The sequence below is a fragment of the Miniopterus schreibersii genome (assembly GCF_964146895.1).
Source record: "Miniopterus schreibersii genome assembly, chromosome: 18".
NCBI classification, from domain to species: domain Eukaryota; kingdom Metazoa; phylum Chordata; class Mammalia; order Chiroptera; family Miniopteridae; genus Miniopterus; species Miniopterus schreibersii.
In genome coordinates this window covers 27,514,454-27,541,559 of record NC_138121.1, presented here as the reverse complement: position 1 = coordinate 27,541,559, position 27,106 = coordinate 27,514,454, and positions in this window count along the sequence as shown.

The following is a 27,106-nucleotide window of genomic DNA, read 5'->3' as shown; positions in this document are numbered from 1 at the left end:
CTTCATGGGTACGGTCAGGACGAAATGAGGGAGTGGGAAAATGCATGCGGAGTCTGTGGCAGACTTTCAGCAAATTTGCCAGTGATGGGATCATTCCCTTGGCCTCTCCCAAGGTCATCTGACACGCTCACAGCTTTCTGCTCCAAGCACCCGCTAGGCTCAGAGAGCGAGTCGTGCAGGGACTCAGTGTCCCCAGAGCAGTCCCCCACCACGAAGAGACAAGAGAAAACTGGCAAACACCCAGCTCTTTTGTCCCTCGGGAAGATAATTCTAAGGCATCTTCCGCCTGACCCCGCAGGACAGCACCCCAATCACTCTGTAGCAACCCCTTGATGAACACCTCCGGGCTGGCTCCCTTCCGTCCCCACTGCCCTCCAGGTGCTTCCTGAATTCACCCCCCAAAAGCTCACCTGCCCCCAAATCCTCGCCTCTCATATCCCCCTGTGCACGTGGGAGGGACTCACCAAGGCGGGACTCAGTAAGTGTTATTACCTATTATTATCCGAAGGGGCCGGATGCAGAATGTGAATAAATTAATGGTCCAGCTTGTCCTCTGGGTTCCATTTCTCTTTATCAGCAGATAAGAGGTCTTATCTACACAGTGTTATCAGGACTTTCTTGTCCTTCTGGAAGGAGAGCGCATCAATTTTGTAATAAGGGAAAAAATATGTTTTTCTGAAGCCCAAAGAGCGGGTGACTAGGTGCCGTGTTCAGGCTGCTGGGGGGCCGTGGAGTTGGGCAGCTTAGAGAGTGAGCCTCGGGCTTTGGGGTGGAGGGATTTCCATGAGAATTCCGCAAAACTGAAGGAATTCCGTCGCAGGAATATGGTCTTCCATGTGGGATTCTGCTCCCGACTCAGGTGGACTCACAGAGCCACTAAAGGCCGGAGTGGACCCAGCGTAAGGAGCACTCGAAGTGAAAGAATCTCTGGGCAACCCAGGCGACGGGTTCTGAGGACTTTAGAGCAAGGGCTTGACTGATTCGATGCCGGGAGGGGCTCCCGTTTCCCCACAGGAAGAGCACACGTGCGATGAGGTATTTCTGATGGAAACATGTGTTGGGGTCTGTGGAGGCCAGGCCAGGAGGCTTGTGTACTCCAGCTGGATACAGACAATACCTCCATTGCAGGTGAATTAAATTGTCCCCGGTGCTTAACACGACTTTGCAGGTTTAGATTCAGAAAGAGCGTCAGAACCCGAGAATATTTGCATGCACACAGATGGTTATTAGTGACTGTTGGTGGCTCTCCAGTTCTCTCTTCCCAAAGCTGGTGCTGACCTGTCCCTGCTCCCTGGGCCGCCTGACTGCCCGGCCTCGCTTCAATGACACGAATTGTCTTCTGCACAAGTGCTCCCAGGATTTCCAAGTCTGCTATTGATTTTCAAACTGCAAACAAAAATGTATTCATTCACTGGGCCTCGCCATAGCCTTACATTATCCACTTAGAGTCACATTACAAAAATAGCTTTCAACCGTTTTGCTTGAAATATTGGACACATCCACTCACTGACAGGGAGGTTTTGTTTGGTTGTCTAGCTCAGCTTCGGGGCATAACTTTTCACACTGATGGTGTACACACCCGTCACTTTGACACAAGCGGGGATGTCGGTATTTATTTTTGCCTCGAGAAAATGATGGGGGAACGGGCAGAATAAAAAGAATTTCCAGAAAGGCCTGCACCAAACTCTCACCACATCTGTGGGCACTGACGTTTTCCCTGGGCCCTTGAATTCCTTTGGTTTGAGGGAAGAGTCCCTTTTCCAGCCCTAAATGGGGCCTGGCTACAGACGTGGGCTTCTCTCACCTCTGGCTGCCCATCGACACCATTCGGGGAGCTCTTACAAAATGCCAGCGCCGAGCCCCACCTAAGGCCCATTAAGTCTTCGTTCCTCATTGATCTTGAGGAGCAGCCGAGTGGAGAAGCCCTGCTTTAACCATCCCTGCCCTTTGGGGGCAGAATAACGTCATCGCAGCAGCTTGAAAGCAGCAGCGATTTCTCTAGGTGATCATCTCAGGGGACCAGCACAGGTCCCATGTCTCCGGTAGCCACCCTGGCCCAAGCTGGCCACCATCTCCCACCTGATGGCCCCACCTATTTTGTTGTTTTTAATTTATTTTTTGTGACATTCACTTTAATTTCATTTAAAAAGAACTTTTTCCTTTGAGATCATTGTAGATTCACATGCAGGTATAGGAAATAAGACAGAGAAATCCTGAGTTTCCTTCACCCAATTTCCCACATAGTAACCCCGCGTTGCCATAGTACATTAACTAGCATTAGTACAAACTGGAAATGGACACTGGTACAGTCCATCGATTTCATTCAGATGTAACCAGTTTTATACACACTCACTTGTGTGTATTTTATTTTATTCAACTTTATCACATGGGTACATTCATGTGACCACAGCCACAGTCAATATACAAAACAGTCCATCACTTCACAAGGGCCCTCGTGCTACCTTTTCACAGCTACAGTCACCCACCTCCAGATGTCACCCCTGACCCCTGGGCCCTGGAACTCCTTGGGCTGCTCTCCCTGCGGCGCCTGCCCCCAGCTTTCCATCCCCCACTTCACTTCCCCACTGATAGATGAACCCTAAATGGACACCGAGGGGCAGGCCGCCATGGTTGGAATCCTGGCCCTGCCACTGGGGAGTCAACCAGCCGCTCAGAACCTCAGTCTCAGTCTGTAAAGGGGGGATTCTCATAGTGATCCCCTCCAACACACACAGAGTTGCTGTGAGAGTTAAATGAGCTATTATGCAGGAAGTGCTGGCACCGTGCATGCTCATCAAGGCTCAGTGAACATCCGCTGCTATTACTTAGTAAAAATCCACCATGGGCACAGCCTAGGGCTTATGATCTAGTTAGAGAGAAAAGGGCCTAATTCTTGGAAGTTACCAGTTATCACTTACTTACTGGTTCTGAAAATGGCATGAAACATCACAACAAATGTAAGATGGAACAATTCTGGATTTTATAGTACAGATTAAAAATGAAATTCTATTCGAAAAGCACTTATAGTTCATTATTTTCTGATACGGAAATATTAATATGCGGGGAACTGGAGAACTAACTTAACCATGTGACCTAACTCGTTTTATCCCCTCAACATCCCTAGAAGGTAGCTGTTATTATCCCATTTGGCCAACAGGTAAACTGAGGCTCTCAGAAGTAAGGTATCTGGACAAGTGGTGGCACCAGGAATAGAACCCAGGTTCGCCCGGCTGCAGAAACCACTCTCTTCATACTCTGAGTTCTTTCTTACAAATTTCTTCAGCCCCAAGACAGCCTCTCATCTTTCCATGCTTCCCACAGATGGCCATAGCAGAGCTGTGAATCAATTGGCTCCCTAAAGTTCACTTGGGCTGCCTGAAATGCTCCAGCCCCCAGACAATATTTGTTTTTGTCTTCCTGCGAGTATTTCCATTTGCTCTGGATGGAAAAACAAGCCTTTCTGTTGTTGTGAGCATTTCAAAGAGCCCCGCCGTCCCACAAGATATCCGCTGGAACGCCATACCAGGAACAGCACGTTGTTTCAGATGTATTGATTTTTATCAGCTTTTGACCCCCATTTATTTATGAAAAATATCTGGCTCCCAAATATGACTGCTTTGAAGGCACAGTGATAAGGCACAATGTCCGAAAAGTGAGCAGGATCTTGTGTGCCCACACCCGGCACAACAAGGCTTCACCTGGACGTGGACTTGTGTCCGGGAATTGAATGAAAACAGAGCCTGAGCACCTGCACCACACCGACCCAGGGGCAACTGGGATGTGGAAACCACTTTGGCGTCTGTGATGACCTTGGTGCTAAAAGATGGAGAGCAAAGGTCAGTGTCAGGAGAGGGATGCTGTGAAATGGACATGATCTCACTCTGGGCCCATCAGATCCACGAGTCTGTCTTCTGCACCCGGGACACACTTAGTGAGAAAATGGCCAGGCATCTGTGACTTGGGGAAAGGATGACCTTCTGAATTTATAAGGGAGGGATCAGGGTCCCTGGAAGGGTGGGATGACCTGCACTGCAACATCATCAGGCAAGAGATCCTCTCTGTGCCCTGTCATCTAGACAATGAGGGATGGGGACAGTGACCATGTCTACTTTATGATGTTATTGGCAACTGAGGTTCTACATGTGGAAAATGACAATGGAATATGACAATAAAAAAGAACGAAGCCCTTTCCTTCACACTGTACTACACACACGACCACATGGATGAACCTCGAAGACGTTATGCTGAGTGAGAGAAGCCAGATGCAAAGGCCCACATAGCCTAGAAGTTCATTTATAATGCACTGTCCAGAACAGGCAAGTCTAGGGAGGCAGAGAGTAGATTAGTGGTTGCCAGTGACTGGGGGTTACAGGGACCTGGCAGGGTGATGGCTGAGGGGTACTGAGTTTCTTTAGGGGGTGATGAAAGTGTTCGAAAGTCGACTGTGGTGACGGTTGCACAACTCTACGAGCAGCCGAAACCCACTGAATCGTATACTTTAAAAGGGTGAATTGTCTGGCATGTGAATGACATCTCAATAAAACTGTTAAAAACACGGAGGGGTGGGAGTTCCTGCGACTGAATACTTTTGTTCAGTGTGACTTCCTGAGAGGATGGTTGTCGGCAGCCCCCCCCCCCAGACTCATGAAACCTGTTGACCTTTGTGTGAGTGTGAGAGTGTGCGCGTGTGTGTGCATGTGTGTGTGGTGTGCAGGAACCTCGCCTGGGCCCGGGGGGGATCCCTGGGGAAGTGAGCTGGCCGACAGCTTGTCTCTCAAAGAGGTTTTCATCTTGACACGGCCCCGAGGTGTGTGCGGATTCGATCAGCAGGAGCTGCGTCCGCATCTCCGTTGCCAGGGGGCCCGAGAGGGCCAGCGCCCCGGTGGGTGAGGTGGCCGGCCCGGCGCAGATTCTGTGCCCTCCTCCCCGCTTCTCGGGGAAAATCTCTGCCGTTTCCTGCCTGCCGCAGATACCCACATAAACCACCCCGCTTCCTCACCCCCCTGCCTTCAAGCACAGTCTCTGATAACCTGTGACCCAGGGCAAATCAGTCTGCGGTGGCCGTCGGAACTCCCCGAAGTCTTATTGTGTGACTTCAACTAGCCCGTCGCCCTTGAATGGGGACGGCGCTGAACTCTCTGCCTTTCCCCGGGCACGTGTCGGGGCACTTGAGTTGCAAGCAGCCCTCCTTGTCTCCTGTGCCAGGGAACTGTCCGCCGTGTGGGGGTGAGCGCACCCCTTGCGCCCTGTTCTGACACAGGGTTGAGGGCGGTGGGTCAGGAAGGCTCACCCGGGCCTCGCCTCCACTCCCCAGCTCTGCGGCCTCTTCTCCTCAGCTTTGTGGTCTCGGGGTGCGAGAAAAGGTGGACCTGGGGCTGCATGGTGACCGGCACTGGAAACGTTTTCCACAAACAGTTCAAAAACTCGAATGTCCTCTTATAAACATCTTTATATCTCATGCCTTGAAATCGTGAAATATACCAAGCATCTAGGAAATGCCTATAGATAACAGCAAACCCGACATCTGGATTTTTAAACTTTGTTTTTGTTTTTATTTATTTACTTAAATATGTTTTTATTGAATTTTTTTAGAGAGAGAGGAAGGGAGAGGTAGAGAGATAGAAACATCGATGAGAGAGGAACATTGATAGTCTGCCTCCTGCATGCCCCCTACTGGGGATCGTGACTGCAACACAGCCACGTGCCCTGACCCAGACTCTAACCGGCGACCTCTTGGAGCATGGGCAATGCTCAACCACTGAGCAACACCGGCCGGGCTAAACTTTTTTTTTAAGTGAACTTTTTATTAAAGTATAAGATATAGTCTGAAAAGTGCACAAATCCTAAAGGCACAGGCTGAGGAATTGCCATAAAGTGAAGATGCCAGTGGCGCTAGCACCCAGAGAGAGAAACAGAACATGACCCTCCAGGAGCCGCTCGCTCATTACCCCCCAGGTCACCTCCCCCTGAGCCTCATCCCCGGCCCTCTCGCCGAGCGGGTTAGTTATGCCTGTTCTTGGTCTTTATGGAATTCTATAGAAATGCAGTCAAAGATGGGCCCCCTCTCCTCGTGCTTTCTCCTCTGACTGTCGCACCTGAGGGGCCCCTCCTGCCACCAGGTGTGGTTGTGCCTGGCGTGTTCTTTATTGTAGGACTCACTGTTGATGGACATTGGGTGCAGGTTTTATCACGACTGGTGCTGCCGTGGAGGTCCCTGCAGGTGTCTTTGGTAAACACAGGCACTGATTTTGGGTGGCATAACCCAGGAGTGGCATTGAAGTTTAGAGGGTGTGGGTATGCCAAGAGTTGCAAGACACTGCCATACAGCCTTCCGGGGTGGCTGTGCCACTGGACACTCCCACCAACAGTACCAGGCGCTCCAGGCCCTCACAGGCTCGTCCACACTCAGAGTGGGGTTTCACGTCAGCCCCTGGCGGGTGCTCAGTGGTGCTCAGTGCGGCTTTTACCTGCATCTCCCGGACGACTAGCCTAATAGACCCTTTTCATACGTTTACTGGCTGTCTGGATGTACCTCCTCTCAGGGTTAGTCCATGTTTCAGTTTTGTCTACTTAAAGGCATCGTGGGCAGAGCACTTCTCCGCCGTTCTCCCTCCCCCTTCTGTCAGAAATGGGGGTTTCCCTCTGTTCTTACTTCATACTTTTATAGCACTTGTAGGAAGGTACCTAAAACAATATACATTCCTGTTTCACAGTTATAGCTTTAACTATAAAAACGTTAGCTTTCTTTCCTTTCAACTGTTACCACTTACCCAGTGCTCCTAGCTTCCTGTCTGGGGATGTTTCTGCCACCTCACATTGCCACCCACTCCACACCTAATGCTGCCACACTTGACCTCACACCACACTTTCTACTCACACTGCACCTCACACTCAATCCCACACCACTCCACATGCTCACGCTCACCTCCTTACACTTCCACACTTGGTCCCATCTGCCACAGGCCCAGATCAACCCAGCTGTACCTTTCCACGTCTCTGGAAGAGAAAGGGAAGAGCATGACAGAAGATGGGAACTTGTACACCACATATTACCTGCTGTGTCTCCCAAAATTCATGTGTTGGAATCCTAACCTCCAAGGTGACGGTACTGGGAGGTGGAGCCTTTAGGAAGTGATCAGGTCATGAGGGTGGAGCCCCCATGAATGGGATTAGTGCCCTTATAAAACAAACCCCTTCTGCCCTGTGAGGACACAGCAAGAAATCTGTGACCCAAAAGAGGGTCTTCATCTCACCCTGCTGGCACCCTGATCTCACACTTCCAGCCTCCAGAACCGTGAGAATTACATTTCTGTTGTTTATAAGCCACCAGTCTGTGGTATGTTGTCATAGAAGCCTAAGTGGACTAAGACATCATCTCCTACTTAAAATCTTCACAGGTACCCAACAAGAGAGGTGTTATTGACTTCATTTAAAAAATGTGCCCAATCCAGCTCAGAGTGGCTAAGTGTCTTACCTAAGGGCACGGAGCTAGAAAGTATCAGGAGCAGAATTCTAACCCGGGCCTGTCCCATGCTCTCAGTCGCACAAGCTCCTCCCTCCAGTCCTAGTGACGTACCTGGATCTGCCGGGACGAGACCCAGGCTCTGCGCTGGCCACGGTGCAGCCAGCAGCAGGGCGGGTGGCGGGATCCACAACAGACGTCTCCCTGGGCTCTTAGATACAAATTGTTCCTGTTCAGTGCCTGAAAAACGTGCCGCTAACCCCTCCGTGGGAGATGGTGCGGGACATAAATTCCTAATTGATTTTGGCTGCTCCTCAGCCTCCGGTCCTCACACAAGTTTATCTTTATGTAACACAGACTTTCTAAACACTTCAACATTGCTATGAAAATCAAGATAATTTCTGGCAATTAAAGATCTGACTCACCCATTGTTTCTGCTCATTGTCACTTTAGGAAATTCCTCCAAATGGGGCTCCTGTGGGTTCAGGCAAATGGGCCTCCCAGTGACCCACGCGCCATGTGTCAGGTCACCTTTCACCTGCTAGAGAGGAGGACTTTCCAGATTTTATCGGGACACACTGCGGCTCCCGTCCTAGTCTTTCCTGGAAGGAGACCGGCTTTCCCAGCGCTTCCTGGACTGGCCAGTTCTGGTGGTCACTGGCGCTCTTTCCCAGCCTTTCTTTCTTTCGGTGTGCTGTTTGGGGATTAATGCAAGCGAAGCCTGTCTTCATTTCTCTAAAATGGATGGAAGGCTTGCTAGGGTCACAAGTTTCAAAGTTGGCTTTGATGAAGAAAGACTAATAGAAGACACTTTTCAACCTCACCTTTCTTTTCTTACTCTAAGAGAAGGCGGAGGAGGGGGAGGGGGAGGGGGAGTAGAGGGGGAGGGGAGGAGGGGAGGCAGAGGAGGGAGGGAAGGGGAGGGGAGGGGGTGGAGGGGAGGGGGAGGAGGGGAGAGGGAGAGAGGAAGGGGAGAAGGGGAGGAGGAGGGAAGGGGGAGGGGAGGGGAGGGGGAGGGAGGGGAAGGGAGGGGAGGGGGAGGAGGGGAGGGGGAGGGGGAGGGGAAGCCAGACCCGCTCCCATCATGTCTGCATTCCAGACAGAAGGATGGAGGGAAGGGGGACATGTAAGTGTGTCTGGGGTTGGACATCACTTTCACTCCCATCCCATTGGTTAGAATCTAGACACAGAGCGGCACGGACTTGAGAGCTTGTGTTTTTAGTGAAGATAGAGTGTGGGGTGGTAGTTCTTTGGGAAGGACAATCATATGCCCAGTTATAATTAATATCATCCCTTAAGAAGAAAAATGGATATTGAAGTAAACTGGCCACTTCTGCCATGGAACCAATCAGGTTGGTTTTAATTTGGGGACAGATGTCTGTCTGAGAAACGCGGAGAACTCAGTGCACAGTTATCCCTTCAGTGTGCAGCCTGGATGTACCCCCCTTCCTGATCTTTCTGTGAGTTAAAATATCCCACTGTCTCAGTTTGGATCCCCTGATGCAAACCAGGGTGAGATTTGAGCACCGGAGTCCAGGGGAGGAGTAGAGGAGAGAGGGAAGGGAGGGAACCGATAAAGGGTGTATTTTTTTTTTTTTAGAGAGAGGAAGGGAGAGAGAGAGAGACATGGACTGGCTGTTTCCTGCACCCCCCCACCGGTGATCAAACCCTGGGTATGTGCCCTGACTGGGAATCGAACCTGCCACCTTTTGGTGTACAGGGCGATGCTCCAACCAACTGAGCCACGCCGGCAGGGCTACAGGATGTATTCCTTTTTTTGTTTTGTTTTGTTAATTCTCACCCAAGGATTTTTTTTCCATTGATTTTCTGAGAGAGTGGAAGGGACGGGGGAGGGGGAGAGAGAGAGAGAGAGAGAGAGAGAGAGAGAGAGAGAGAAATATCAATGTGAAAGAGACACATCGGTGGGTTGCCTCCCTCACATGCCCCGACCGGGGCCGGGGATCGAGCCCTCAACCCAGGTATGTGCCCTTGACCGGAATCGAACCCGAGACCCTTCAGTCCTCGAGCTGATGCCCTAACCACTGAGCCAAATTGGCTAGGGCTCCCCTTGTTATAAAGACACTAGCCATATTAGACTGGAGGCCTTCCCTACTCCAGTGTGACCTCATCTGAACGGATTACATCTTCAAGCATCCTAGTCCCGAAAAAGGCCACATTCTGAGGTCCTGGGAGTTAGGACATCATATGAATTTTGGGAGGACACAACTTAAACTGTAGCACAGAGGGGGGAGGTGGAGGGGTCTGCCACATTACATGTGAGATGATTGACTCATGAGGGTGTCGCCCCATAGCTGGGGGAAGGTGTGTGCCTGAGTCACCCGAAAGGCAGGGCCACCACAAGTTTCCTTTGAGACGCTCGGTATTTGAACCAGTGCTTCCGAGTAGCAATCCCGTGGGGGGACGTGTGTTGATCCGCGTCGGACTTTTCCACCTTTTGTGCAGCCGACTACTGCTTTCGGTTTTGAGCACACCGAGGGCGGAGGAGGCACAGTCACCTCGTCAGCTCCAAGGAGACAGCCCCGGCTGGGGTCTTACCTGAACCAGCTGGAAAACCTGGGGTGCGGAGGTCCCCGCGACTGGCCAGCAGGAAGCACCCCCTGCGGCCGAGTGGCTGTTACTGGGCCCGATTTCGACTGGCCAGCAGGAAGCACCCCTGCGGCCGAGTGGCTGTTACTGGGCCCGATTTCGGCCTCGGGGGGGCGGGGCTGGGCAGGAAGGGAGCCAAGGTCTCACTCCCAGCACAGACTCCGGCTCTGACTGCAGGCCAGGCTTTCAGCGTTTGAGTCCCCAAAGCCAGTCCCTAGCCATCCTCCTCCCTCTGGCATATAATCCATTTAAAACTTCGGAGCTGTCTAGACTTGTTATCTGGCCCCTAATTCCTGAGAGCCCGGAGCGGGCAGCAGGGGGACCGTCGAGATAGCAAGAGGGTGAAGTCATTGGCGCAAATCCTGAGGCAGGAAGTCGGTTCCAGGGACGATGGATGAGCGTGGGGCTGGTGCCCGCACGGGGCAAGATAACGCGTCTAGACTCCGCTGGCCATTTCCTCCCCTTCCGTTAGGTGTCCTATCGGCCGCCCCCCTCCTTCCTGCCCCCCTCCCGTGCCTCGCAGGAGAAGCCCTCTCGGGAAGATCTCGCTCGTTTTCAGCGTGAGGGGGCTGCGGGTGGCCCTCGGCCTCGGCCGGGGCACGGGCGCTCTGTCGAAGCCACGGTGACCGCCCCAGCCCGGGGCCTTTCTGGAAAGCCCATGCCGGCCTCTGTCACTTTGTCATTTCTGAGAGTTCCGTGGGTTAGGGAAAAAATGACGTTTTTCTCGCCAGTATCCAAAGGTCAATGGAAGGTCATTGGTGCGAGGACACAAGTTGATGTCAAACAGACCCAGAGATTTCCACAAGTCCCGGGGAAAAAAAAAAAAAGAGCCCGGAGCAAGTCTTATCTAAGAGAGCCCCTGGGAGCCGTAGAACACTGAATAACCTCGTATTTCCGGAAAGAGTGGCTAATTTCATTGGCCCATGTGCATGCCGGGTGATCCTGAATCCTGCAGCTAGGGGTGGGAGAGAGGTCAAAAGGTCATTTGGTTCAATCCCCCGCCTCCAGGCAGGATCCTCCCAGAAAGACCCATGGTGTGTGTTCCAACGTACAAGGACACAGGTGGGGACTGTGGGAGAGGAAACAGGCCTTGAGCACCTGTAGACAATGATGAAGTGGTAATCCCCGCCAGCTGGTTTGAGTCTGCGAGCCCCGCCGGTGCTCGCGTTTTGAGCGACCGAGCTGCGGTCCGTGGGGGACATCTGCGTCGAAGAGCACAGGATGCCAGAACAGCCCCCACTGCTATGGCAACAGCAACCCCACAACAACATCAATGACAACAATAAAAGCGAAAATGTCTTGAGCACCTGTCCCGTGCTAGTTTATGTCAAGTGGCTAGACTTACCATGTAATTACATTTAATCTCATTTAATCATCAAAGTCAGCCTGCAAACCCATGAGGTGAGCACTGTAATAATTATTCCAAACAGAGGCCCAGGGAGGAAAGGTGTCTTCCCAAGGTCGCCTAGTTTGTAAGAGGTGGAGTTAGGATTTGGACCCAGGTGGAGCTGACTCCAGAGCTCAGGATTAAGTGGCTAAGTGCTTCTGCCTTCCAGTATGTGACGTGTGTGTCCCGTTCACAGAGGCCTCCCGTGTCTTCTTTACCGCCTGCTGGACAGGTGGGAGTTGTTGGGGAAAACCCAGGTTACACAGTTAATAAACAGGGGAGCCAGGATGCCAGCCTATACTTTTAGATCTCAAATACTCTATTGCTCCACTGGGCCCTTCCTGTGCCCCCATGTGCAGTGACCTCTGGCAAAACCTAAATGCTCCTTTATGATCCATGGGGACATGGAGGAAAGTCTTTCCACCGGGATTTACTTTCCCTACCCTTTATTCAGTGATGATGACCCAGCACCTCCGATGCTCCTCTCATAGATCCAAGAGGAAGCTATGCTGTGTGTGAGAGGTAAAATCAGCAAAAGGAGCACTTCTAAAGATGAAGAAGGACCTGAGTCTCACCCAGCCAGTAAGGGAGCGTCAGGCTGGAGCTGGACCTAAGAAAGTGAGTATAGAGATTGTGAGGAGAAAAAAGGAAGGACAAGACCTAGGAGTGACCAGGAGTCCCAGGTGCCATAATGGAGACACTGCCTAATACTTGAATCCATGGGAAAAGTGATGCTTATTATTAAGGCCCAAAATAGGCCACTCCAGGGAATAGTATGCAGCCATGAAAAAGAATAAAGTGTCCTTTATATAACAATATGGAATGACTGCCAAAATAGATTCATGGAAAGCAGCAAGATTTTACAAGTGTGTATGCCTTTGCACTTACATGTATAAATATACATACTACACATATTTATATGCTTATAGGCCTAAAAGATCTCTAGATGTTGGCATCCCTAGGAAGGTGGCTGTGGGGAAAGGCAAGAGAGAGATACCTATTTGAATCTTGAATTTTTATCCATGTGAATGTATGATCTTAAAAAACACACACCAAACAGCTCCAACCTGTCTTCTAAACTTTGGTGACCCTGGGCATGGGGTGCTCAGTGCCTCCAGTTTCCTTGTTGGCTCTCAGGTACCCCACCCATACCTGGATGGCGTTGCTCAGCCCTGCCATGCTGCGAACCCATGCCAAAGCCTGATTGTCCTCAGTCCCACCAGTGCCCTGAGCGGCTTCCTGTGGTTTTAGCAAGAGAGTTCTTTTAAGAAGTTTAAATGCTTTCTACCAGGCAGGAGGCCGGAATGCTGGGAGGGCAACACCCAAGGATTTATTGGCCTCCTCGGGGCTCAGACTTTTTGACTGGCCCGTTGAGAGAGGCAGGGGGTCAGGGGTTATCTCCGGGTGGGCAGTTGGGGGCTGCCTGTGGCCCCTCCCTCCCTGTGGCATCTGCTGAAACCATTAAGGGCCACCCCCTCAGCTACAGTGGTGTCTCTAGCGCCTGGCTCAGGTTACCGACCTCTGAGCCGCCCATACACTGAGCAGACCCCGGGTGGGGCTGAAAGGATGTTTCATGACTAAAATGAAGAGGAGCAGTGGGCAAGAGGGATGTCGGGAAGGGGAACAAAGGAGACAATCTCTATGGGAGACAGATCTGAGGCCCTCGAATGTGACCGTGGGGGGCGGGAGGGGGACATTTGTTTGTGCTGCTGAGGGTCCAGAGGCAATTTTAACAAATGGCAACACGTGGGCCATGTGGGAGGCCTGGGATCAAATGTAAAAAGTCACAGAGAGAGGGATGCAGGATTTCAAATTCCTAGTGCAGGCCGCCAGAAGCAGCGCGGGGAGGGCGAGAGGTCCTTCCAGTGGGACATTGATGAGTTAGGCCGTGCTCCAGGCCTGTTACTGGTCTGTGAAATGGGATTAACAAACCCTCTTTTTAAGAGCGAATGGTGATGAAATGACAGGATGCAGAGCAAGTGCATGGCATTATAACAGCCCTTACAAGGCCCCCATCATGTGCCAGCACTGTCCAAGAGCTTCGCCCAGAGTGAGCCAGTTAATCCCAGCAAGAACGCTATGTGGGCGATTCCATCTCTATGCCCACTTTACAGATACAGAAATTGAAGCAAAGAAAAACTGAGAACCTTGTCCAAATTCTTGGAGCTAGTGACTGGCGGGGCTTGGATTCGAACCCAAGCCCCTGCTCGGTGGTCTTCACCCACCGCCCCCACTGCAGCCAGACCTCTTTCCCAGCGTGTCACTGACACAGGTCACTAATGCAGGCCGCTTTCACGCCTCGATTCAGGCTCACCGATGGAGATTTTCTTCAGCCACCGGGTTCCTGTGCGACTCAAGTTCCCGTCTGCACAGGTGACCTTTGATTTAACGTCCTTGGTTGTTTCTCAGACGCCATTTAACCTGGAGGACGCCCTTTCTCAAGGCCCAGCGAGGGAGGAATCCATTCTTTCTGCAATCTCCGGAGAGATTTATGCCGTTTGGCGGGCCGGCCACGCATTATTACATTTCCTTCTCTCCCATTAATCATCCTCCAGCGCTCATTCCTCCCGACAGCCAGGAGCAGCGGCCTGCAAGCCAGAAATCGGGCTGCTGATTAGGACGGGGCGATCTGGTGGGCCCCTATCTCTGGGACGGGCCTCGGAGCCGCCTCGAAGGAAGGGCAGTGGGTGCGCCCTCCACTCGCCCGCCGCGGCCCCTCTGGGGAGGAAGCGCGCCCCCTCCCCAGGGGCCAGGTGCTGATGGGCTCGCTCAGCACAGTGCAGGAGCAGCTGCGGAGTTAGCTGGGACATTTGGTCCAACCCCATGCTGGGCACAACGATAAATATTTTCTCCTTGTGGATTTCTTAGCATTTCTTGAGAATTTACGATGAACTGGGTGCTGGGCCAAGCATGTTACTTTCACTACCTTATATTTAGTTGTCTCTAAGTCCTTTGAGGGACATAAAGCTTATCACCATTTTCTTTCTTTTTTTTTTAATCCCCACTTGAGGATATGTTTTTATTGATTTGAGAGAAAGAGAGAGAGAAAGAGAAAGAGAGAGAGAAACATCCATCGGCTGCCTCCTGTATGAACCTGCAACCGTTTGGTGTATGGGATGACGCTCTAACCGACTGAGCCACCGGGCCAGGGCTTATCCCCCTTTCTACACAAGGAAACGCTGGTCCAGGAGGCTGGGGATTAGGTCTCACATTAGCAGGTAGCACAGTTAGGACTTTGAACGCAAATAATTCCAAGCCAGGGCTGCGCTATCCTGCCCTCCACTGCCTTCCATGACACGAAACAGGATTCTGTTCTCAAGTCTTATTTTAAACAGCTTTATTAATACGGTTCACATGCCCTACAGTTTACCTACTTAAGGTGTACGGTTCAGTGGGGAGGGGTGGGGTGGAGGAGGGCAGGGCTGGCTGGCCTGGAGACAGAACCCAGAAACACAAGGACACTGGAATCAGAGAAGGGGCTCGCGGGGTTCCCACCTTTCTGCCTGGGCATAGCCCCTGCCAAGCCAAAGACAGCTCAGTTTTCTCTGCGTTCCCGCATTCCAGGTAGGCGACCCTTAGATGCTCAAAGTGAAGAAGGTGACCTGGCTGCAGAGCGTTACAATGGCTCCCATGGCGCTCTGGGGACCACCTGGACACAGCCTCTCTAGCATCTTGTCTGAGCAGAAATCAGGGCACACGTTCCAGGCTTGGCCCAGTGTCTGGAGTAGATAATTGTGTCATGTTTTCTACTGGCCTATTGCATTCCAAGGCATTTCAAACCTCAGGCATAATGGATTATGGGGGCATTAATTTCCAAGTGTTTGCCTTTTATTTTTATTTTATTTTATAATATATCTTTATTGATTTCAGAGAGAGGAAAGGAGAGGGAGAGAGAGATATAGAAACATCAATGATGAGAGAGTCATTGATTGAGTCCGCAACCCGGGCATGTGCCCTGACCGGGAATCGAACCCTGATCGCCTGGATCCTAGGTCGACGCTCAACTGCTGAGCCACGCCCGGCCGGGCATTGCCTTTAGTTTTAAATGTTAGAGAAAAAGAGCAATGAGGCAGCCAGTGACTCACGGAGATCAGATGTGACGGTGGGGAACGGTGACGGAATCCTGCTTAGGGCTGGGATCATCCCCACCACCTGGCTGGTTGAGGGACACCCTCGCCACACCCTGCCTTGATTCCACCTACTAGCTCTAAGCCATGGAGGCTTTCAACGCAAGATGTGAAATGCAAGAGGCCTATAAGACGTTTCACTACTGTGACAATTCAGAAGGCCAGAAATCATTGACTTGTTTTTCTAAGCCAGACATGTTCAAGGTCATTCCTATAATCAAGTCACTTCATTCTCTTACATTCCCACATATCTGTTTGAGTGGGAGACAAAGAGCTAGGGCACAGCTCAGATGTGGGAGTGACACAAAGCCCTCCCTCTACCCGCTGAGGCCTCGGGCCCGTCTGGACAGGAAAGTTTACTGTGGCCCTTCAGCTGCTCAGTCGCAGGGACACCCGTTATTCTATGCTCTTCGCGGTCCTAACGCAGAGCCACAGCCGGGGCTGTCACGGCAGAGCTGCCTGCTTTCTCTTCCTCTATGGCGTTGGCCAGCCCGTATTTTACATTCCCACGACTTCGCAGTATTTACTAATCAGGAGAACTGACCTAAAAGTCCAGATGTTTGTCTTCTTCCCAAATATCAGAAGATCTGACCACACCAGGTCCTGAGTCCCACACGGCAGCCACTGGAGCACGTGCTCTCAGCCGGCACATCCCCACGACACGCCGTTTTCTCCCCACCTGGAGCCACGGTCACTCGCCATTCACCTTCTCCCGCCTGGCCTGCTCTCTTCATTCACCCATGTCACCTGCCGGTCTCAGGAGACCTCAGAGCTCCAGAGTCCTACCCTTTATTTGAAAGTGTTTAGGGTGGACATTTAATAAGGTTCTTGCCAGCAAGACAGTGCCTTTGTGGGACATACAAAGGGTGGCCCTTCTCAGTGGACAAATGGCTTCACAGCGCCCCCTCTGGGCGGATGGATTCTAAAAAAGGAGTGCCTTCCTTGGGGGACAGGGCAGGTGGCAGAGCCTGTGTGGGCAGGACAGGGACCCACCCTCCACCCTCTTTAAAGGGTGGTTGAGCCCTGGAGCCTAGGTGAAAGGGGACAACCACCAGCATTTATTAAACTCCTATAGTTTAATGCCGCCTTCAAGGGCCAGGAGCTGTGGCTGGAGCCTGGTTGCCGTCCAGCGTGGCTCTGGGAGAGGTAACAAATGCCTCCTATATCCTCTTGCAGGCTGGATTTCCTGCCTGGCGCTGGAGAGTCAGAGGGGGTGGGGGCCGGCGGGTAAGGTTTCCTCTGGCCTCTTCTCCCAGCTCCCAGACCATCCATCAGTCCACGGCTCACCTGTGAAACCCAAGGCTGGGAACCACAGCGCTATTCCGTTACAAAATCAAGATTTATCGGAACATGACAGGCCTGCAGCGCTTTTATGACATGCATGGCGCCAATCCCTTCTGTTAACCTGCTTGTCCCTGGTGGGGCGGGGGGGTTTACGACTGCCAACACCACTCCATCTGCTCCCGAGCTTGTGGGGTTTTGACAGTAAGGACAAAATGTCCAGCTTTGTCCGGGCCCCACGGGCTGGATTATCACTTCAGCACTTGAGAGCTCAGCTCGCTTCCCCCTGGAGCGAGACCCCCGGGCTCCATGTCACCCTCCCCACCCCTGCCTGGTGTGAATGAAATTCAAATCGCGCTCTGACAGTCCCATGAATTATCTGTTTTCCAACCTGCCTCCTTGCTCTTTCATCTTCTTAGCAGAAGCCACATCGGGGTGTAAAGAGGGGGTTTCTTCTCATGAAATAATCCATTGACGTCTCTACAAAGGCCCCCATGACACCCAAATTGCCTGCATCTCAAGGAAGAAAGACGTGATTTGGGGACCATTTGGAACCTCTTAAAAAAGAGGTCAGTGCCTTTCAGAGACGGCCGGCGAGTTGCCATCCAGTGAGGTGGGGAGGGATTCTGGGACATGACAAGGACACTGAGCCAACTCTTTAATGATTAGTTAAGAAGTTAAGCCATGTTTCCAGTAAATGGAAGCCACCAGGGAGTTGGAAGCTATCAGATGTGTGGTGTCTAGTGGGACCAACCTTGGGGATTGCATGATGTTCAGAGGAGGCCGAAAGGGCTTCTCATCGTGGGTGTCCCTGAAGCTCCCCCTGAAACTCGCTTCCTGTGGAGAAGGGTCCTGCCGGAGAGTGACCTCAACCTCTCTCCACTGCCACCAGAATGGGGGAGGGCAGGGAGTAATAATAAGGGTGCTGGACGGTCCACTGTGTCTGGGCAATGGGTGGATTGTTTTGGGAAACCTGGGGAGAAGGCACTCTGTGACCCCAGCCTTGCTGATGAGGCAGGTAAGCCACTCACTCAGCACGTCATGAAGATGGGCAGGCCAGGGCCGAGAATTGCTGGAACAGAATAGGCCTAACTATTGTAACTCCTGCTTTGTTGAAAAAGAATTGATGCTGAACTCATTTCCAACTGGAGATAGTTTGGGCCTGCTAATAACCAGATCTTACTCAAGGGCCCTGGCCTCATTTGTCGCATCTATACATTGGGTTCATGACATGCACCTCACTGAGTTTTATGTCTTAAATGATAGTTGAGATATAAGTAAGCAGTAGGCACCTACTAGTTGTTCATGGACTTCAGGGTGTTGGGAGCCCTGGTGTCAAAGGAATCTGGGTCTGAATCCCCGTGTTGGGCTTCAACAGCTGAGTGACTTCAGGCAGCTTAGGTAACTCCTCTGAGCCTCAGGCTCTGTGTCTGTGAAATGGGGAGACACTCACAGCACCCAAGTCCTGGGGCAGCTTGGAGCATCACAAGACTTACTGAGGTGTGCAGGAAGTGCTCGATAGACGTTCACCCGTGATGATGACGATGCCGTCACTGCTGCTCTTCTGTAGGTCTCTTCTCCAGCTCCCCAATGCAACTGGAAATAACTTCTGGGTCCTAACGTGCTAAGTGAGTCCTGAGGACAGATGCGGGACTTCCCTGGACATGGCTGCCTCCCGCCCTGGGATTTGCAGGTGCTCCTGCGTCCCAGGCGGCTTACACCACGGCTGCGGCATGTAGCAGGGAGGGACCAGCCCCTCCGAGCAGCTGGGGAGACGGCACTGTTTGTTGGCTTTGGATGGCCGAGTATTTTTATTTGCAAATGAGAAATAAGAAACATTCGCCCAGGCCATACCAGCATGATTTCATCCTCAGCGCCCCCTCCAGCCTCCCCGTTGGGAGACCAGCAGGACATGGATGCCTGCAGAAGTTCAAATAACTGAACTGGCCGTGAACCGAGCTAAGCTGGAGAGAGGGTGTGCCGAGATGGCTGCGGAGAGGCACCCTGGGCACCGTCTAGGTGGAGAGCTCCTCACCAGCCCAGGAGAGGAGAGGGTTGGAGCGTGCCTCCCCCGGGACAGGAACTGTATACAGGGACACAGTATGGGGACAGTCACAGGGAGGGGTGCCTGTGGCATGGGGGAATGTTCACAGCTCACCTGCGTCGAGCATTACTTGTACACTTGCCCTTACTCTATGCCCTTCATAAAGGGAGGTATTACTAATAGCATAATGGGAATGCAATAGGGTGCAGCCACTTTGGAAGACAGTTTGGTGGTTTCTTACAAAACCAAACATACTCGTAGCACATGATCCAGCAATCACGCTCCTTGGTATGTATCCAAAGGATTTGAAAACCTTGGTTTGCACTCGAATGTTTATACCGGCTTTATTCATAATTGCCCCAAACTTGGAAGAAACCAAGTAGGTGAATGAATAAATAAACTGTGAGATAGCCAGACAATGGAATGTTAGTTAGTGCTAAAAAGAAATGATCTGTGAAGCCATGAAAAGACATGAAGGCACGTTAAGTGCATATTAATAAATGAAAAAAGTCAGTCTGAGAAGGCTGCGTACTGCACGATCCCAACTCTGTGACATTTTGAAAAAGGTAAAACTATGGAGACAGTGAAGAGATCAGTGGTTGCCAGGGGTTGGGGCCAAGGAGGGGTGACCAGGTGGAGCGCAGAGGATTTTCAGGACAGTGAAACTATGATACCGCAATGGTGGATACAGGTTGTTTATACATTTGTCCAAACCCATAGAATGTACAACACCAAGAGTGAACACTAATGTGAACTATGGACTTTGAGTGATAGTGATGAATCAGTGTAGACTCACCAGTTATAACAAGTGCAGCACAGGATGCTAATAATGAGGCTCTCTGTAGAGGGCAGAGAGGGGGATAGGTGGGAACTCTGACCTCTCGCTCTCAAACTTTCCATAAACCTAAAACTGCTCTAAAAATAAAGTCTATTATTTCATAATAATAATAGTAATAAAAAACAATGCCAGAATGTGGACTCTGGAACCAGACTGCCCAAATTTGAATACTGCCTCGGCCACCATTATGGTCAGTTTTTTGTGTCAACTTGGTGAGGTGACAGTGCCCAGCTCTTCACTCACTCATCTGGGTGCTGCAGGGAAGGTGTTTTGCAGATGTGATTAAAGCCCAGGATCAGCTGATTCCCGGTAGGGAGACTGTTCTAGACTACCTGTGTGGGCCTGAGCCAGCCGGTGGGAAGGCCCTGAGAGCGGAGCTGAGGCTTCCCTGGAGAAGACGAAATCCTGCCCGTGGACAGTGGCGCCAGCCCAGGCCCGAGGTGCAGCCGCCCTTCCTGGGGACCTGACTTTCGGATTCTGGGCCTGCCCGGCAAGGCCCCACCCTTGCTAAGCCAATTCCTTGAAATAAATCTCTTATCTATCTCTCACTGGCTCTGTTTCTATGGTTGGATCCTGACTGATACAACCACATAATAATTATGTGACCTAAGGCAAGTAATTTAACCTCCCTGCCTCAGTTTCCTCATCTGCGACATGAGGCTAATAACAGTGTCCACCTCGTCAGAGGGGGCTGAGTTACTACACGTCAGATGATGAGAATGGCTGGAATAGCATAGGTGTAACTACTGTAATCCCTGCTTTGCTGATAACAGAAAGGAAGCCCAGGAAAGTTCCAAACCTTGCCCGAAGTGTCGCAGCACAGAAGTGGCAGAGCCAGCATGGAACGAGGCACCCAAAGGCCCAGCCACATCCATGTGGCCTCTGCTTGCAGGCAGTTCTGATGGTGTCGGCACATGGAAAGGTTCAAGTGACCTTTATATTTGGTTCAAATCACGCTTTCTGAAGGGGAGGAAACTGAGGCTTGTGAAGATTAGCTCGTGAAATCGTCAAGACAGCCGTTTGGAGCTTGGGAGTTAACAAGGTGAGGGAAGGTGTCCAGGTCTATTATAGTGACACATGGCCCGGCCAGGAGAGGGGTTGAGAAGCCCCCAAACAGACCAGCCGTGGTCATCTGAACCTGCCCAATTCCTGCACAGACCTGGGACAGAGTCCTGGCGTGCCTGTCACCAGGGCCAATGGGCCTCATCTTCCCAGGGGACGGCCAAGAGCTTCCCATGGGTTTTTATTAGAAACAATTGGAGGATCCAGCTGCTCCTCACACGTTTCAAGTTGCGCATTTTTCACATTCCTCCTTGACCTGGCACCGCTGGGACACTGTCATTTAAAAAATAATAATAAATCTGGTATTTGAAATAAAAAAAAAATCAAAAAAAAAAAAATCCCAGCCTTCCTTTCCTTGACTCATTTCCTGTGGTGTTTCCCTGGCCTAATCGAAACCCGACAGGCTGTGTGGCAAAGGAAGCCAGACTCCCCCTGCATCGGGGCAGAGTTCAGCGTGGAGAATGGTGTTTTTGTTCAGAGGAGGGGAAAGAGGTGATGGAGGGGGGCTTCCCCTGCTGAAACCAAAAAGCAAAGAGGGCCAAGAAGAAATCCTCTGAGTCGGGAGAGAGACTGGAGCCAGTGGCACCAGGAGGTGGGACATCTTTGCATGGCCTTCACCCCAGTTTCCCTCTTTGGCTTTTCGAGGCCCACCAAAGCTCTTAGAGAGGTGACTGTCCTACCAGGGGCAGAGGAGCAAAGTGTTTTCACCAATTCCCCGGCACCCCTACTGGGCCCAATGAGAACAGCAAACTACAGCAGCGATAGAAAGCTCAGTGACTCTGTCACCAGGAATTCTGGAGGGGAGTGAGTATTAACAAGAGCGATTAATGGGACCGACACCTTCTTTATTGGCATTTTACAACAATGATGATATTCATCGCTGACTTGTGTCGAGCATTTACTGTGCAGCAGGCGCTTTACAGGCATTACCTCATTTTATGCTGAAAACAGCCTCGTAAGGTAGAAAACATGGTAGCCGCTGCCACTGTGTGCAAGAAGGGCCTGGAGAAACGAGGCATCTGATAAAGAAATGCCACACGAGCAGGCTGGTCCTTTGAGCCACTGTGCTCAGCTTGGTTCGGGGGACAGCTAGCAGAGGAAGAAGGTTCCACAGAGACCTCACCTGGGATGCTTGGCAAATGTTGACATATGGGCATTAAAGAGCCGTTGAAAAGACAGAAAACACTGGCTTTAAAGCCATGGGGCTAAAGGATTAAAAACAGCAGTTGATGAACTATTATAAACAGCATGATCATTGAACACTTTGGAAAACTGAATGGCAACATCTTCAAAAGCTAAACATCTACTTATTTTACGACCCAACATATGCATCCAAGAGAAATGAATCTATGTGTCCAGCAAGGGCACATGGAGGACTAGAATGTTCTTAGCAGCTTTATTTGCTATAACCTCAAACCAGAAAATACCAAATGCACATCGAATATAGAATGATAAATGAGCTCAAGTATTCATATAGTGGACTATACTCGCAGCAATAAAAAGAATGGAACTCTGCGACACACAACACGAGTGAGACTCGCAAGCTGGTGACGAGTGAAGGGAGTAATGGCACATCAGTACACGCTGTGGGGTTCCTCTCACAGGAAGTTCAAGAATAGGCGATCTAGTCTACCAAGAACACACTAATCTATGGTGATGGAGGTCAGGATAGTGGTTAGCCTTGGGAATTGCTGATTGGAAGAGGCACAGAGAGCCCCTGGGGTATAGGAAATATTCTATATCTTGATCTGGGTGGTGGCTACTCCAGGATATGCACATGTAACAACTCACTAGGCTGCGTGGCTAGTGCAGAGTTGTGCACTTTACTACGTATTTAGAGTTCTACAAATAGAATTAAGGAAGAAGCATGGGCATTGCCCTCAACTAATGTATAGCCTAGCTGGGGTGATTGGCACACTCCAGGGAGTTCAGAGAAGGGGTATATCAGTAAAGACTGGGGTGAGGGGAAAAGAAAGGTAGCATTGGAGCATAAGCTGGACAACTTTAGAGTCTCCTTCAGACTGCTGTTTGTTCATAAGGGTATTTCTACCTTCGTGCATTATTTCCAAGATCCACATCAATGTGTGTGCATGAGTGGATACCTCTCTCTCTCTCCCCCAACCCCTTCTCTCTCCATGGGTATAAGATTTGAGATTTTATATCAAATATTTGGCACCAAATACAAACAGCTTCAACTAACAATTTCACTGGAATTGTCATCATCCATGGCATGATACACGAGGCAAAATTGTTCAATGGTTCTTGCCATCGGGTCTCTAACCCCGTTGGTGTATATTTAAGCAGAGAGCAGAAAAGTAAACTTCCACCTGGCATGGGGTGGCAGTTTGTGAAGGCAGCCTTAGGATGCTGTCACTTTGACATTCACACTGGAGTTGTCATACGAGTGTGCAGTGAGAACCTTTGGAAAGGAACTGAGCTCCTGCCTCCCAGAAGTCCCTCTTCCCAGCTAGCTATCTCAGGATCCTTTGTAAAATAATAAAACAGAATAATGCCATTGAGAAGGATGGGCTGTAGATTGATGGAATGATCAGTCCCTAACTGTTCAGAGCAAGTCAGATGAGAAATGAAAAGTTATCAAGTGTGGGGGATATTGGATAAGGTAATAAAGAGAAGGTTGCTTTCATAGTCTCCCTCTCTCAATTAAGATTCTAAGTTATCTAAATCTAATATTGATTCTTGAGTAAGGATGATCATTGTTGAGGAGTCTATACCAATCAAGCTCTTCCACTAAATTGAATGTTCTTGCTGATAAAAAGTCATCACATACAACCTATATGAATAAATGATTTTCAAAGAACTCAACCAAATCAAAGCTTATCAAATCAACAAACATTTTGTGAGAATCTATTATGTTTCATGTTCTGTGTTTAGCATTATGGGTCACGAACAAAAATGACACAGTCTGTGTTCTCAAGAAACCCATGGTTTTCTATATATCTTCCTTCCCAGAAAGGAGTGGTGGCCAACTCAGTGCAACTGGGAATCTGGTCATTCTTCTGAGTCATGACTATAAATGTCAACCCTTTGTCCTATATGCACACAGAAGAAAGAACCAGCTAAGAGAGTTTCTGATTGTCAAAAGGTAACAAATTCACACATGTGAACCTGTGGATGAATGTCATTTTGGTGCATGGATATCGTTGAAAACGCTGGAATTCATATACATAATTCAAGGAATGTTTTAGAGACAAAGTTGGTTAGTTACTCCTCTGTGCCCCAGGTGTACTCTTGGTCTCCCTGAATTATGGTAACTATAGGATTACATTACATTTATTAATATGCATGATTCTATTCAACTGAATGGTGAAGTCCTTGAAAGTGATAACTGGTTTAATCAGCCCTAAATCCCCAGTGCCTGGCACCGAGTGGATGCTGAGTAAATATTTGTTGAAAGAATTAATGAATGAATGAGTGAGTGAGTGTGAGTGCCTGAATGTGCCCTTGGGGAAATGAGCATTTTTAAGATTTGTTTTCTTGTTTGGAAAATAAGGCTAATGGTGACATCATTGTGAGGGCCAGATGAGATAAAGCAACTGAAAACCCTGAGCGCAGGTAGCAAGTAGTCGTGTAGTCAGTAACTCATAGTAAGTGCTCCACAGGGGTTGGACGGTGATAATGGTGATGATGAGGATGGTGATGATGAGGTGATGATGGTGATGGTGGTGGTGATGATGATGATGAGATGATGATGGTGGTGGTGATGGTGATGGTGATGGTGATGATGATGACGATGATGGTGATGATGAGATGATGATGATGATGGTGGTGGTGATGATGATGGTGGTGGTGGTGGTGATGATGAGGATGGTGATGGTGAGAGGGAGGAGGCAGGTGGGGATGCTGGCAGCAATGACAACACTAGAGGAGGAAAATCGGAAGGAGTGAAACTGAAGCAAAGGAATTTCCTTCGCTAATTGTCTCTAACAAATCAACGTTAAGGTTGGAATTCCATGTCCAGCCCTAACTGTAGAGCAGTTTCTCTAGAAGCATAAGACAAATGAGGGACCACAGGCCTCCGCCTTGGAACTCTATGTGAACTCACCCTAGTGGGTTGGGGTCAAACTCTGGGCAGAGGATTGGCTCATTAAACAAATGACCTCATTTAGTACTTAAGACACCCGAAATTTACTATACTAATTTGTCAAGTCATCCAGAACAACCAAACCACAAACAGTTGGCCTAGTAGGTTTTAATGGAATTATAGACAAAATTCAGATTGACTACCCAGTAAAAGTTTCAGCTAAAGCAGAACTGACAATTTAGTCTGCGGGACACCAAGGAGACTTTTACGGGCTGGTATAAATCTTTTGAGTAACTCTTTCATCTTGTCCTTTCCATTTTTAGCACCTCTCAAGGGAATGGTTTATGGAACTGGGGAGCAGGAAGCAGGAAGTAGGAAACGGGAAGTAGAAAGGTTCTATTTTGGATGTGGCGTCTGATAAGCGTGTTAAGGCTCAGCATCCTTGGTGAGCAGCTGTGAAAAGGGGACTTAGTGAATGAAGTGCATTTGTCAATCACCCAGCATCACACACTAGCTACAAAAATATAAAAATATTGACTAAAGTATGGTTACCATAGAAATCTGTTCTTTCAATGAATTCCTAAAATGTGAGCCTCTAATTAAACCTCCTTCTGTAACTGAGGTGACGTTTGTCATTTTTCAGCAGAACAACCAGAAAGGACTTCGATGGGCCTTATCTGTTTTGCCTTTCCAAGGAAGACAATGGAAGCAATTATTAAAGGCGCTTAGGGGCGCCTCCATCCCTCAAATCATCTGGACAGCTGTCTATTTACATGGTGAGCTGCAAAGCTTCCAATTTAAAGACCCATCTGGTTCTTGCATCAGGCCCAGCCATCATCTCAAGGAGCAAGCCGAAACACACCAGGGAGATGCGAAAATTTAGGAACGAGTGTGTTTATATTGTATTTGCATTAATGCTTCCTAGAGTTTATTTTCAAAGTGAAAAAAGAACAATGCATAGTAGGCTATTAAACCCAAACATAATCAGTTTAAAGTTAGGGGCGTGCTCCTAAGAATATTTTTCTCCTGTTTTGAAGGGTCCACTTGAGGAGGGAGAGTTGGGGGGGGGGGTTGAGAACACCAGGCCGGAGGGGGTGGACTGTTGTGAATTCTCCTCAGGGTCTGGCCTGCCCCTGCGGGCCACTGCTGCTTGTCATATGGAATGGATTAGGCCTTCTCTCTCACACTGTCAACTTGGGTGTTCTGTGCACAGCCTGTTTTTGCTGGGGTCTTGGTTTTGCTTTTTATAACGGCAGGAAGTGCTCCTCTCGGACCACATGTGAAACCGTGTGGGAACGGTTGGGAGGGGGCTGGGGGGCTGGAGAGGAGGGTGAGTGGGGTGTGGAGATGAAAAAGCCTCCCCTCAAATATATGGCGGTGTGGGGGGAGGCAGGGGAGGGAGAGATGTGCGCTGGCCAATTTAACTTTATGGGGCCTGGTTGGCAGGGGGATGGGGAGGTAGAGGCTTCCTTGATGAAACCCGCCTGTCCCTAATAGATCTGCCCCCTAATATTTTACAATATGGCATAGAATCGTGGAGGGACCATTAAAGCGTGAGGGATTGCAGCTGCTGTTTAATTTGTTCTAAATTTCCTGCCAGCCTCACCAGACATGTACAGGAAATGGGCGGTAAATGTTTAATAGGTCATACCTAACCAGACAATTAACAGGTGCTGTCATTTAGAAAATCCCAAACTGTGTATGTGCATATCCAGAGCTGCATCAAGCCCCTGTTTCTCTTTTCCTCTTGAATAAAGGCTGGTGTGATGCTATGGGATGGGACCCGATGGGGGACTTTCGAGGTTAAAGCCCGAGTGGTGGCGCCCACCTTGATTTCACTGGGGGACAGCCCCGCTTTTCCGTGTCCAAGGATCCTGCCCCAGCAGCCTTGAGCCTGGTACCTGACAGCAAGGGGATGCCTGGGGCCAGGTGTGTCTGGGTTCACGACGGAGCGACTTCCTCACCAGTAGCTCACTCAGTCACCTGCTCCCTCAGCAGGGGGTGGGCCAGGCAGAACACGAGGAAGGCCGTGAGCCCCTTCTAGAGCACAGGGCCCCTCAGATAGACCAGAAGTCCAATCGAGTTTGAAATGGTGAGAGGGAAGGGGGTGTGTGTGTGTGTGTGTGTGTGTGTGTGTGTGTGTGCGCGCGCTTTATCTGAGTGGAGGTAGGGGAGAGGTGCCCACTGCCTCCCCAGGTTTCTCCTCTCGATGGGTCCTTGAAGCTCGCCCCTAATTCTGCCCCAGTACTTTACCAG